The following is a 14098-nucleotide window of genomic DNA, read 5'->3' as shown; positions in this document are numbered from 1 at the left end:
AACGTAGTTTAACTGAAAACAATATAAGTGTGGTTATAATGGTTATGAGAATTCTAAACTGTGCTAAACACCTTGCATTTACACAACATTATTCTATAAAAGAGCCCTACCCCTGCCTCTTCCCCTGCTTCCCTAGATCGGATAAGAAAGCTCAGGTACTCTCTCTTCTGTGGGCCAGGAGGAAGTTCAGGCTGTGCAAAACCTGACCTGTGTGTGGGAACACTCCAGCGTCATCCCCTCACCACCATAAAAGCCAAGCCAGTCTCCTTCTTCTGCTCTCTCAAGCCATTCTTGAACCTGCTTGAGAGCCTGCCCTGCTCTCCCCAGAAAGCCTCCTTATGTAGTAAGGTTTTTCATACTCTCTAGGTGTATGTGTTATCAGTCTCGACATCCAAACCGAATTTGGGTTGAAGGGTCCATCCTGTCTCTGTGGTGTGATTCCAACAACTGGTCCTGTGAGCAGGACATCAAGGTGCTATCCCTTACCACCGGGGGTCTTTCTTCTCTTGCTTTGGCTTTCTAACTGGCTCTCCTCTATGCTGGTGAACAGGCACTTGGGCTACTGCCTGCTGGCTAGCTTGTGCTTTGAACTTGCTTCTTTGTGCTGCATTTGTTAGTCCTACTGAGTGTCTGCTAAAGCTTTGACCAACATATGTCAGTTGAGCCACTTGGCATATAGTGAAAGGATTCTTGGATTGGGACCTTCCTTAAAGCAGTCCTGAATCCTGTGTCTCAACCTGGACCTATTTGTGATTCTCAGGTTGAATCACGTGTTTCAATTCCAAACTAAGGTTCGACTGATACTAACCTCAACAAAATGACTCTTACCTTGTGAACACTGGTTGTGTCTCAACCACATGTTGGCCCCCTTTCTATATAGAGCTCAGGAGAAAGACTGACAGTCTGTTCAATATACAGGTCCATTGGATGGTCACTCGTGTGGAGGAAGAGCCGTTAACTATGTGGGATGCTGAGGTCATACTTCTAAAAGTAAATGACTCACTAGTACCTTACAAAATGCTTCTGCTGCTGCCCCTGTGCCTCTGTCATAAATAAAAATGATCCTGATCCTCAGACCTCTAGAGAAAAACATTTGTGTCACCTCTGTGACAAAGCCAAGGGATTAGTTCAACCATTGCCACGGGGAAGTCCATAACACTGATGGTACTGACTTGATTTGAGGTTCTCTGGAAGAAGAAACTTATAAAAACTTTTACCTATAAGAGCAATAACATCTGCAGACCTAATGTAAAAGACAAAACACAAGACCCCAAACTGTCAAAGTCTTCAAAAACAAGAAGTCTAAAAAACTGTCACAGCCAAGAGGAGCCTAAGAAGTTATAACAAGGAATGACTAAATTGAATGTAGAATCTTGGTTGGGATCCTGGGACAGAAGAAGAATATTAGGTAAAAAATAAGGCAATCTGGGGCTTCCACGGTGGCACAGAGGTTGAGAATCTGCCTGATGATGCAGGGGACACGGGTTCGAGCCCTGATCTGGGAAGATCCCATATGCCGCAGAGCAACAAGGCCCGAGAGCCACAGCCGCTGAGCCTGCGCATCTGGAGCCTGTGCTCCGCAACAAGAGAGGCCGCGACAGTGAGAGGCCCGCCCATCACGATGAAGAGTGGCCCCTGATTGCCACATCTAGGGAAAGCCCACACACAGAAACGAAGACCCAACACAGCCAAAAATAAAAATAAATTAATTAAAAGAAGGCTCAACATTTAAAAAAAAAGGAATTCTGATGAAGTACAGACTTTAGTTAATAATACTGTTTCAGTGTTGGTTCACTAAGTTGAACAATTGTACCATACTAATGTACAATGTTAAGAAGGGAAATTTGTTGTGGAGTGTATGAATATGATCTTCACAATTACTCTGTAAACATAAAACTGTTCTAAAATAAAAAGTTTTTAAAAACCACACAATACCAGGTGATGAGATCTGGGAGACAACAGAATTTAACACTGAATGTGGGTGGCCATGTGGAATGGTTTGGAAGGAACACCTTCTCCCTAACATGTGCACCACAAGGATTGAACCAGAGAAGATGAGGAAGAGTGGAAGGTCAATTTGGGAAGGCTCTTTACTGGGTGTTGAGGAAGCACTCCCTTTCTCTAACCAGAGCACGTAGACTCCTCTGCACCCCTCCCCTCCCCCCACGTATCTTCAAGGGTAGTGCTTTGTGATGTCACAGCCACCCCAGCGCTACCATTGGCTGACCAATCAAAGCTGATGGGTGTGGCTCTTCATTGTCCTGGCAGGGTATATATAGAGAGGCCAGGAGCCTTGGAGTAGAGCACACTGTTGCTACTGACATGGCAGAGGAAAGTACAGTCCCCCAGGAGCCTAACCGTGATGCACGGACAAACACCGAGAGGTCAGAGCAACAAACACCGGGGGGCCAACGCAGAAGGGAGAGGGTGAATTCTCCACTCCAGGGCTATAAGATGGAAGAGGTCAGATTACCCGACTCACGTGCCTCCTCTTCAGCCCCCACCCAAGACTTACCCAGCCCTTCCCTGGCACAAACCCCTTCTCAATCCACACCCATTCTCTCAAAGTTCTCCTTCCCATCCTCTTTCCCCAAATCAATATCTTTCTGTATCACTTTGTTTTCCGACCAGATTCAGGAGGTGGTCGAGTTAAGAAAATCAGTCCGTCGTCAGAATTCGGGAAGAGGTTCTACACAGAAGAAGTCAAAGATGCTAGCATTCTATTACTGGCGGAGTACAACAATGACTAAAGAGCCAGAGGAGGATGAAAACGTCCCAGAGGGCTCTTCCAGCAGTTCATAAAGTGCTGCCCTGGGTCTATCAGGTGACTGAGACCTTGCTGTCTCTGTTGTCTCTCCAGAGAAAGCACTGGAGACATGGTCACCTGTGTAGAGACCAAATAAAAAAGCCCTCAGCTATTGATGTACAAGCTGTTGTAGAAAGATGTGTGTGTATCTCTGTCTGTTCTTCGGTGATGGGGACTGAAGGAAGGCAGGAAGGGGCAGGCGTGTGAGAAGGGAGGGAGGTAGTATCCTGCCAGTTTGGGGCCCAGACCAGCCAGTCCATAGTTAGCCAGACACCGGGAATAAGGACTGGGTGAGGACTGAGCTCTGAAGACAGATTTCTTCCTGAACACTTTATCCTGCTGGTGAGGAGGAAATGGACTTGGTGTTTCCGTGTGTGTTTGGGAGGTCCCAGATGGGGAGAGGGGTGCTGTATGGGTGGTGGCAGTGTGTGTCATAATCTGATTCCACTTTTGATGTTTGACAATGGACAGTTTTGAAGCCTCATTAATTCCCCTTCCCCTTCTGGCCCACATCTGGCCACACTTTATGTTCATCCACTCCCAGCCAGGGAGTAGGTGAACATAAAATAGAAACAGATATGCCTAACCTGAACCATCCAAATTCTTTCCGTGCCTAACTTTTCCATAGCCAAGACATCCATTACCCTAAAATATCCTCTAGTGCACGTGGAGAACCTGACCCAATAAGTAATCAAGTTAAGTCTCTGGCCCTTATAATCAGCTTGAAAACTATGGGACCCTATGGACCTTTCCCCCTAGTTAAAATAATACCTTTCACTTCAGTGTTTAAGAAAAGGTTCAATCTAAATGAAAGCACGGTTTTCACAGATTGAAACCCATTATATAAGACCTATTTAGAGAAGGTGTGGTTATCCCCACTTCTGCTGCATTTAACAGCCAAGTTTTACTTGTTCTTAAACCCGGCAAAACAGGACCGGTGCCTCAGTGTGAATTCGTACCCTTGGCGTCATGGCCCCACCTATTGAAATGACTGATTCCACCCAATAATAAATAAGTAACTGGTAAATACTTTGCAGTTAGAGCAAAGTATTTGACTAGCATGTTCTATTCAGTGCCTAGTTCAACAACCTCTCAGCTGCAGTTAACCTTCACCTTTAAAGGGACACAATACACCTTCACCTGGGTACTCAATGGGCTCAGTCTCCACGCCTGCCATCTCACATAGTCTTCACAGGCAATATTTTAACCAGCTCTAACTTTTTTCGGGTACACAGTTATGACATCACACTAATGACATCCTCCTTTGAGGAGATTCACATGAGACACATAGTACAGGGCCCCACCACTTCAGTTAAGCTCCTGAAAATTATTTAGTAAGTTGAGGGCTGCTCCAGTCCTGACAGTGTCAAGAAACAGCTTTTAGTCTTCTTAGGACCCACATTGTTAAAACAAGCCCAACATGTTTTCGACATGTTTAGATTCTGGAGGCAACACTCCTCATTTACAAAGCTTTTTTTTTGTTCTGTAACTTGCAAATAGGCCCAACTTGAATGAGACCCCCTGTAAAAAGATACTAGAATCTGCCTGAATGGCCATAGAACAGGCATTCCTGTTACGGCCCCCCGGGATTCCTTCACTGTGGGAGCTTTAGCAACCTTCTCTCATATATCTTGGAGTCCCTCTACCATCAGTGATGGCCGTTAGTTGCATGGGCTTCTGATACAAGGAACTATCTTCCTTGGCCCATTGCTGTATGCCATTAGTGTAGCAATTGGTGGGTACATACTGGACTTTCCTGGAAATATAGACTGTCTCAGGTCCTGAACCTGGGACCCTCAGTATACAGCTGCCCGTTAGGACTTTGATCATGGAAACAGCACCCTGCAAGCCCAGCACAGCTAGTGAGGCCTCCTTGCTACAGGATGGAGCTGAACCTGGGCTCTCTGCATACCCTACTTTCAGGAGAGGGTAACGTCCCCTGTGCTGGGTCCCTTGCCGGATGCCACAGTGCTAGAGGAGGTCATCTCTTAGAACACTTGGATACCTGGGGAGCCCCTTAGGCTCAACACAGTGAATACCAAAGGGGGTTCATTCACTTAACCAATGGCATTGCCACTGTCACACTTAATGGAGCTTGCTTGACTCTTGCTGCTTTTCATCTCTTCATCAGAATGTTCCTGATAAAGGACAGGACACAGGATCAGCTCAGTTGGCCAAACTTTAGCCAGTTATCTGAGCACTTGGCCATGTCTTAGCCAACAATTGGCCTCATCTTCACATTTTTATAGATCTTTGGGCCACTGCCAGCGGTCTGACCATCTGTTCTGGCCAATGCAAACAATTCCTTCTCCAAGGTTGCCTCATTTGGGGTAAAGAACTCATAGAATCTCTTGCCTCACGGATACCCAAAATATAAATCAAGGTCACACATCTTCTGCACATATTAAAGCCACAATACAATGTCTCACCATAGCACTCTTTACCTTCTTTGAAGTTCTGCACATTGATAGAGAGACTAAGGCACTCATTTCACTTCTCAGAATATATAGTACTAGCTCTTGATAGTACTAGATATTCAATGGAACGTTCAACTTTCTTATTGGTCTCATGCTGCAGGTGCCATAATGGCTTACATAAACAAGTCCAAATTAAATTAAATAAACAACGCAATGTTTTAGTTATCAGACAAACACCATGGGTAAGTTGTCATTGAGACTGATCCCATTTTTTCAGTTTTATTGAGGTATAATGGATAAATAAAAATTGTATATACTTAAGGTGTAGAACTTGAAGTTTAGATTATTTCTATATCTATTCCTATATCTATAGAATGAAAGAATCACAACCATCTAATTACCCAACACTTCACAGTTAGCAGTTTTTTCTTTTTTCTTTTTTTGGTCTAACTGCATTTTTGATGCATAACTCATTATGTGAGTAATAATCCTTTTCATACCTTCTTGGTATATGTGTGGCATCATTAGTCTTGACATTCAAACCAAATTTTGGGTGAGGGATGAACATTCCACTTCTGTGAGGTGACAACAAGCTCACATATCCATAAATATATATATATATATATATATATATATATATATATATATATATATATAGATATACTCATAGGCATATGAGTATGACACTTTAAAAAAGATACCAGTATTTCAGGAAAGAAGTATGTCCTGAGTGCCTAGTAGGTGTCAGATATTACTCTTGGTTCTGGAATTAGCGTGAAGAACATGAAATCAATAGTTCCTGTCCTCAAGTAACTTCTGTTTTCATGGGCAAAGGGGTCGTTCTTGTTGTTGGTGTGGGGAACCTTCTCTAAGGAGCTGATATTTGAATCAAGATCTGAATAATGAGGTCGAGTCAGCTGTGTGAAGACTTTGAAGAAGAGCATTTTAGGTAGACTAGCAAGTAGCAATGCCGTGAGGCCAGAACGAGAAGAGTGTGTTGAGGAAGAGCAGAAGGGTGAGTGACTGGAGTGCAGTCAGAGAGGGGCAGAGCGGAGATTGATGACCGAGACTGGAGAGGCTGGCAGAGAAGTGGTCACATAGGGACCTGCAGGGTAAGAACTTGGATTTTATCTTACGTGCAGTGGAGGGCCACTGGATGGTTTGATAAAGGAAAGTGATGTCGTCTGATGTATGTTTTAGAAAGTTCACTGGATGTTGTGAACTGTGTAGGACCAGAGGGCTGACAGGCTGTTGGGACAATACAGGTGTGATATGATGATGGCTGGGACTAGGGTTTAGCAGGGGGAATATAACTTAGTGTCTAGTTGAGCAGTTGGGAGCATAGGATTTAAAGTCCGATCTCAATTTACAGCTTCACCACCTAAAAGCTATTTGACCTTGAGTACGTTTTTTAACTCCTGTAAGACTTAGTTTCCTCATCTGTAAAAAGGGAATGATAGTAACATGTATCTAGATCTTAGAGCCATGCTGGGATTAAATGAGGTAATTTATGTAAAACACCTGACATTATATTAGGCCAATAATAAGCATTTGATTAAATGGCTTCTGTTGTTATCATCTATGATATAAATACATACATGCATAATCCTTGCTTCTTTCTCCCCCACTCCCCAAAAGCTAGTGTGTCTTATGTTAACTGCTGCTAACCCATGAGTACTGAACCCTTGTGTTTTCCTTGAAGACACAGTATTTTGGGGCACCTTACCTCAATGGTCAAGCATTCTGGTACCTTGAGATACTTTATAATGTGTCTGTATATGGCTTATGATGAATTTATTCAGTAAGTGGCAGTAGTGTCTCATTTCTAACATTCTCTTCTTTCTACCTAATGAATCATTGCTTGAATACCTATCCCCTTTTCTCCAACCTCTTCCACAGGTCCTAAATGAACAGCAACCCATATTTCTTCCCCAACTGCAAACCTAATGTACTGAACTTAGTCAGATTGCTTTGACAGTTGCTTCCTTTCATTAAACGCAGCTTAGAGTTCTTCTTCCCTCAGAAAAACCTGCTTGCATGTTTCAAAGCAGGTTCTCATTTTATTAGTTCCTGATCAGGACTCTTCCAAAGTCTCTTGTTCCATTTGCCCATCTTCCACACATTACCATCATTTGAGACTATAAATAATAAACTGTTTACTTCCTCCTCCACATTCTTGATGAATGAAATAGGACTAGATGTTGATTCCTTCCTCTTTGAAGGGATTGCTTTCCCTTCCCCACCTAAGGCTGGTGAGTGATGAAAGCATCCTCAGTCTTTAAGGCTAAGCTCAAATGGTTCTTTCCCTCTGAAGCCTCTCTACCACCAATGCCTGCAGAGTTCATTGCCCCTATGGTCCTACAAATTCTTATATTAAAGCAATAGCCATATTGTATTAGAATAGTTCATTTATATGTTTGTCTTGTTGTAATATACAACAAGAAGGAGCATATTTCATTCATCTCTGTAATCCCAACCACTTTAACACACCTGACACAATGTCACGGTTGCTGCTCAATGTAGTTTGATGAACTGCTGGAGGACTGAACAATCAAATCATTCTGTAGATACTGGATCATTTCCTTAACCTGCTCTATAATGTTTGCTTTAGAAAATGTTAAACTTAAAATCATGTAAAATTTTTATTTTGAAAAACTCAAAGTACAAGAAAGAAAGTTAAAATAAAAGAACCCTAAACACTAAAAACTCAAAACACTCTCTATGATATGCACACTTTCAGCAACTATCTCTTTGTACATGGCTTTACACATATGTAATTTACATGTGCATTTACATAAAGCAATTATATATAAATGTTGAGAATTATATATATATATATACATACATATACATAAATATTGAGAAAGCCTGTACATCTATAGGATTTTTACACTTCATTAGCCACTCCTCCACTGGATAAGCAGTGTTAAAAGCCTGGTGTGAATCTTTGCATATCTTTGTCTATGTTCATAAATAAGGTAACATACATATGTATGCATAAAAACATATAGGGGCACTATTTTACTCGTTACTGCACGTAGTTTTTCTCACTTAGAAACATTTCAGAGAAATGTTTTCCACATCGTCTGGTATAGACTTAACACACTTTTTAAACTAGTTATGTAAAATGCAATGGTTTGAGTGAAAGACAACTTATTAAACCATTCCTCTATTGAGGACATTCAAGTTGATTCCAGTTTTTTGGCTACTAGAAAAAACGTTGCAATTAATCTCAATATATACGTAAAATTTATTTTGTTCATATTCACTGTTATATACCCGTTCTTTTATCTTCTATGGAAGAAGGCCCCGGAAATGGAATTGCTAAGTTAAAGTTTATGTAAATTCTTAATTTTAATAGGGGTTGCCAGATTGACTTCCAAATGGCTTTAATATACTGCACCTTACCCTCGGCAAATGTATGAGATAACATATTAACCTCCACAAAACTCCAGCAATGTGTGATAACATGTTTAATGGTTCTAAAGTGATATTTCCTTGTTAATTTAATTTCAATACGCCTGATTGCTAGTAAAGTTGAGTAATTTCACTTGTTTATTGGCAAGGGGGTTTTCTGCCTCCTTGAACAGCCCTTTTTACCCTTTTTAACCACTTTCAATTAGGGTGTTTGTCTTTTCTTATTAATGTGTGGGAAATTTTTTATATGTTGGATATTGAACCCTTTATCTGTCATGTGTCTTACAAATATATGTTCCTGTATTATTTGTCTTCTGGTTTTATTTACCTTTACGTTTGCCATATGATTACATTTTAAGTTTTAAGCACTCAAATATGTCAGTCATTTCTCTAGAGTGTCTAGGTTTTCCAGCTTGCACAGAAATTTTTCTTGACTCCTAGATTATGCATACGTTTTCCATAATATATATATTTTACTTCAACATTTTTATCTTTAGATCATACAGAACTTCATTTTGTGTGAGAGAAGAGTCCAAACTTATTTTATCCTTTTTAATACATATAAATAATAAATGTATGCCGTACTACTAAGAAGAAAATAGAGTCAAATTACCAAACAAAGCCCACTTTATTTTGGATACAAATCCAGCCCTGAAACTTACTAGCTGTTGCCCTGAGAAAGTCATTTAATTTATGTGAACCTCTTTCCCCATTTGTAAAAGGGAGATAATAATGTCAACATGACAGAAGTTTTATGAGAATTAATGTATGTCAAACACAGTGACTGGCATATAGATTCAGAGGTCAACAAAGATAGCTATAATGACTGTTGTTTAACTCCCTCTGAAATGCTTTCGCCTTGAACACGCTTAGGAATGCTGATAGGCCCCATCGTGTCTTGCTTCATGGCTCACTTTGGTTTTGCATCTTTAATGGAGTTTTTATTATACAGTGCTCCTAAGGTAAAAAAAAGAAAAGAAAAAGAAAAACATTACAGGAAGTTGGCCTCAAAGATATTATCAACCAGGTAAAGTGCTACTGAGGTGAACATTAGAGGACAGACTAAGGCGGCCTAGATCCACCTCACACAGAAATACATCCTTTCACAAAGGGAAAAGATCTGCTAGAAACTCCTGCTTCTAGAAAAATAAGACAAGGATGTTAATAAATATGATGACTTGGGGGAAGGTGGCAAACATATTTGAGGCTCCGAATTTCCAGAGAGTATTTGAGAGAACACTTTGCTCTATATGGCCCAGGGAAATTAACCAAAAGCTCCCTAACTTGGGTGTCCCTCATGCGCCAGATACCATCACTGTCAGAACTGGAATTTATAGTCAATACTAAGTGCCCTTATAGATCATTTTTCATTTCATAGGAAGGCGAAATAACTTTCCTAAGCAGTTAGGAAAGTTATTTATTTATTTATTTTGAACAAACACACTTTTTTTTTTTAACATCTTTACTGGAGTATGATTGCTTTACAATGGTGTATTAGTTTCTGCTCTATAACAAAGTGAATCAGCTATACATATACGTATGTACCCATATCCCCTCCCTCTTGTGCCTCCCTCCCTCCCACCCTCCCTATCCCACCCCTCTAGGTGCTCAAAAAGCACTGAGCTGATCTCCCTGTGCTATGTGGCTGCTTCCCACTAGCTATCTGTTTTACATTTGGTAGTGTATATATGTCCATGCCACTCTCTCACTTTGTCCCAGCTTACCCTTCCCCCTCCCCGTGTCCTCAAGTCCATTCTCTAGTAGGTCTGCGACATTTCTTTTTTTTTTTTCGGTACGCGGGCCTCTCGCTGTTGTGGCCTCTCCAGTTGTGGAGCACAGGTTCCGGACGCGCAGGCTCAGTGGCCATGGCTCACGGTCCCATCCTCTCTGTGGCATGTGGGATCCTCCCAGACCGGGGCACGAACCCGTGTCCCCTGCATCGGCAGGCAGATTCTCAACCAGTACACCACCAGGGAAGCCCAGGTCTGCGTCTTCTTTCCCGTCTTGCCCCTAGGTTCCTCATGACCATATTTTTTTAAAGATTCCATATATATGTGTTAGGATATGGTATTTGTTTTTCTCTTTTTGACTTACTTCACTCTGTATGACAGACTCTGTGTCCATCCACCTCACTACAAATAACTCAGTTTCGTTCCTTTTTATGGCTGAGTAATATTCCATTGTATACATGTGCCACATCTTCTTTATCCATTCATCTGTTGATGGACACTTAGGTTCCTTCCAAGCCCTGGATATTGTAAATAGAGCTGCAATGAACATTGTGGTACATGACTCTTTTTGAATTATGGTTTTCTCAGGATATATGCCCCATAGTGGGATTGCTGGGTCGTATGGTAGTTCTATTTTTAGTTTTTTAGTGAACCTCCATACTGTTCTCCTTAGTGACTGTATCAATTTACATTCCCATCAACAGTGTATGAGGGTTCCCTTTTCTCCACACCTTCTCTAAGAATTTGTCCATTTCTTCCAGGTTGTCCATTTATTGTTTGTAGATTTTTTGATGATGGCCATTCTGACCGGTGTGAGATGATACCGCATTGTAGTTTTGATTTGCATTTCTCTAATGATTAACGACGTTGAGCATTCTTTCATGTGTTTGTTGGCAATCTGTGTATCTTCTTTGGAAAAATGTCTATTTAGGTCTTCTGCCCATTTTTGGATTGGGTGGTTTGTGTTTTTGATATTGAGCTGCATGAGCTGCTTGTAAATTTTGGAGACTAATCCTTTGTCAGTTGCTTCGTTTGCAAATATTTTCTCCCATTCTGAGGGTTGTCTTTTCATCTTGTTTATGGTTTCCTTTGCTGTGCAAAAGCTTTTAAGTTTCACTCGGTCCCATTTGTTTATTTTTAGTTTTGTTTCCATTTCTTTAGGAGGTGGGTCAAACAAGATCTTACTGTGATTTATCTCAAAAGAGTGTTCTTCTTTTATTTCCTCTAAGAGTTTTAGTGTGTCTGGCCTTACATTAAGGTCTTTAATCCATTTTGAGTTTATTTTTGTGTATGGCATTAGGGAGTGTTCTAATTTCATTCTTTTCCATGTAGCTGTCCAGTTTTCCCAGCACCACTTATTGAAGAGGCTGTCTTTCCTCCATTGTATACTCTAGCCTCCTTTATCAAGATAAGGTGACCATGTGTACATGGGTTTATCTCTGGACGTTTTTGGATGGAATGTCCTATGAATATCAATTAAGTCCATCTTGTTTAATGTATCATTTAAAGCTTGTGTTTCCTTATTTTTTTTCATTTTGGATGATCTGTCCATTGTTGAAAGTGGGGTGTTAAAGTCGCCTACTATGATTGTGTTACTGTCGATTTCCCCTTTTATGGCTGTTAGTATTTGTCTTATGTATTGAGGTGCTCCTATGTTGGGTGCATAAATATTTACAAGTGTTATATCTTCTTCTTGGATCGATCCCTTGATCATTATGTAGTGTCCTGCTTTGTCCCTTGTAAGTCATTATTTTAAAGTCTATTTTGTCTGATATGAGAATTGCTACTCCAGCTTTCTTTTGATTTTCATTTGCATGGAATATCTTTTTCCATCCCCTCACTTTCAGTCTGTATGTTTCCCTAGGTCTGAAGTGGGTCTCTTGTTGACAGCATATATACGGGTCTTGTTTTTGTATCCATTCAGCCAGTCTGTGTCTTTTGGTGGGAGCATTTAATCCATTTACATTTAAGGTAATTATCGATATGTATGCTCCTATTACCATTTTCTTAATTGTTTTGCATTTGTTATTGTAAGTCTTTTCCTTCTCTTGTGTTTCCTGCCTGGAGAAGTTGGTTTAGCATTTGCTGTAAAGCTGGTTTGGTTCTGCTGAATTCTCTTAGCTTTTGCTTGTCTGTAAAGGTTTTAATTTCTCTGTCAAATCTGAATGAGATCCTTGCTGGGTAGAGTAATCTTGGTTGTAGGTTTTTCCCTTTCATCACGTTAAATATGTCCTGCCCCTCCCTTCTGGTTTGCAGAATTTCTGCTCAAAGATCAGTTGTTAACCCTATGGGGATTCCCTTCTATGTTATTTGTTGTTTTTCCATTGCTGCTTTTAATATTTTTTCTTTGTATTTACTTTTTGATAGTTTGACTATTATGTGTCTTGGCGTGTTTCTCCTTGGATTTATCCTGTATGGGACTCTCTGTGCTTCCTGGACTTGATTAACTATTCCCTTTCCCATATTAGGGAAGTTTTCAACTATAATCTCTTCAAATATTTTCTCAGTCCCTTTCTTTTTCTCTTTTTCTTTGGGAACCCCTATAATTTGAATGTTGGTACGTTTAATCGTGTCCCAGAGGTCTCTGAGACTGTCCTCAATTCTTTTCATTCTTTTTTCTTTATTCTGCTCTCCAGTAGTTATTCCCACTATTTTATCTTCCAGGTCACTTATCCGTTCTTCTGCCTCATTTATTCTGCTATTGATCCCTTCTAGAGGATATGTAATTTCATTTATTGTGTTGTTCATGATTGTTTGTTTGCTCTTTAGTTCTTCTAGGTCCTTGTGAAACTTTTCTTGTATTTTCTCCATTCTATTTCCAAGATTTTGGATCATCTTTACTATCATTATAATTTTTCAGGTAGACTGCCTATTTCCTCTTCATTTGTTAGGTCTGGTGCGTTTTTACCTTGCTCCTTCATCTGCTCTATGTTTTTCTGTCTTTTCATTTTGCTTATATTACTGTGTTTGGGGTCTCCTTTTCACAGGCTGCAAGTTCGTAGTTCCCGTTGTTTTTGGTGTCTGTCCCCAGTGGCTAAGGTTGGTTCAGTGGGTTGTGTAGGCTTCCTGGTGGAGGGGACTAGTGCCTGTGTTCTGGTCAATGAGGCTGGATCTTTTCTTTTTGGTAGGCAGGTCCAAGTCTGGTGGTGTGTTTTGGGGTGTCTGTGACCTTACTATGATTTTAGGCAGCCTCTCTGCTATTGGGTGGAGTTGTGTTCCTTTCTTGGTAGTTGTTTGGCATAAGGTATCCAGCACCGTAGCTTGCTGGTCATTTAGTGGTGCTGGGTCTTGGTGTTGAGATGGAGATCTCCGGGAGATTTTCACCGTTTGATATTACGTGGAGCTGGGAGGTCTGTGGTGGACCAATATCCTGAACTTGCCTCTGCCACGTCAGAGGAACAGCCCTGATGCTTGGCTGGAGCACCAAGAGACTTTCACGCACACGGCTCAGAATAAAAGGGAGAAATAAATAAATAAAGAAAGAAAGAAAGAAAGAAAGAAAGAAAAATGTAAAATTAAATTAAATTAAATTATTAAAGAGTTATTAAAATAAAGACAAAAATTTATTATTAAAATTTTTTAAGTAATTAAAAAAACGAGAAAGAAGAGAAAAACGAGAAGAAGAAACAAATTCACCAATGATAACAAGCGCTGAAAACTATACTAAAAAAAAAACAAAAAACGGACAGACAGAACCCTTGGACAAACGGTAATTGCCAAACTATACA

Source organism: Mesoplodon bidens (genome assembly GCF_964165515.1).
Source record: "Mesoplodon bidens genome assembly, chromosome: X".
Taxonomy (NCBI): Eukaryota; Metazoa; Chordata; class Mammalia; order Artiodactyla; family Ziphiidae; genus Mesoplodon; species Mesoplodon bidens.
Note: the sequence above shows the minus strand (reverse complement) of the source record.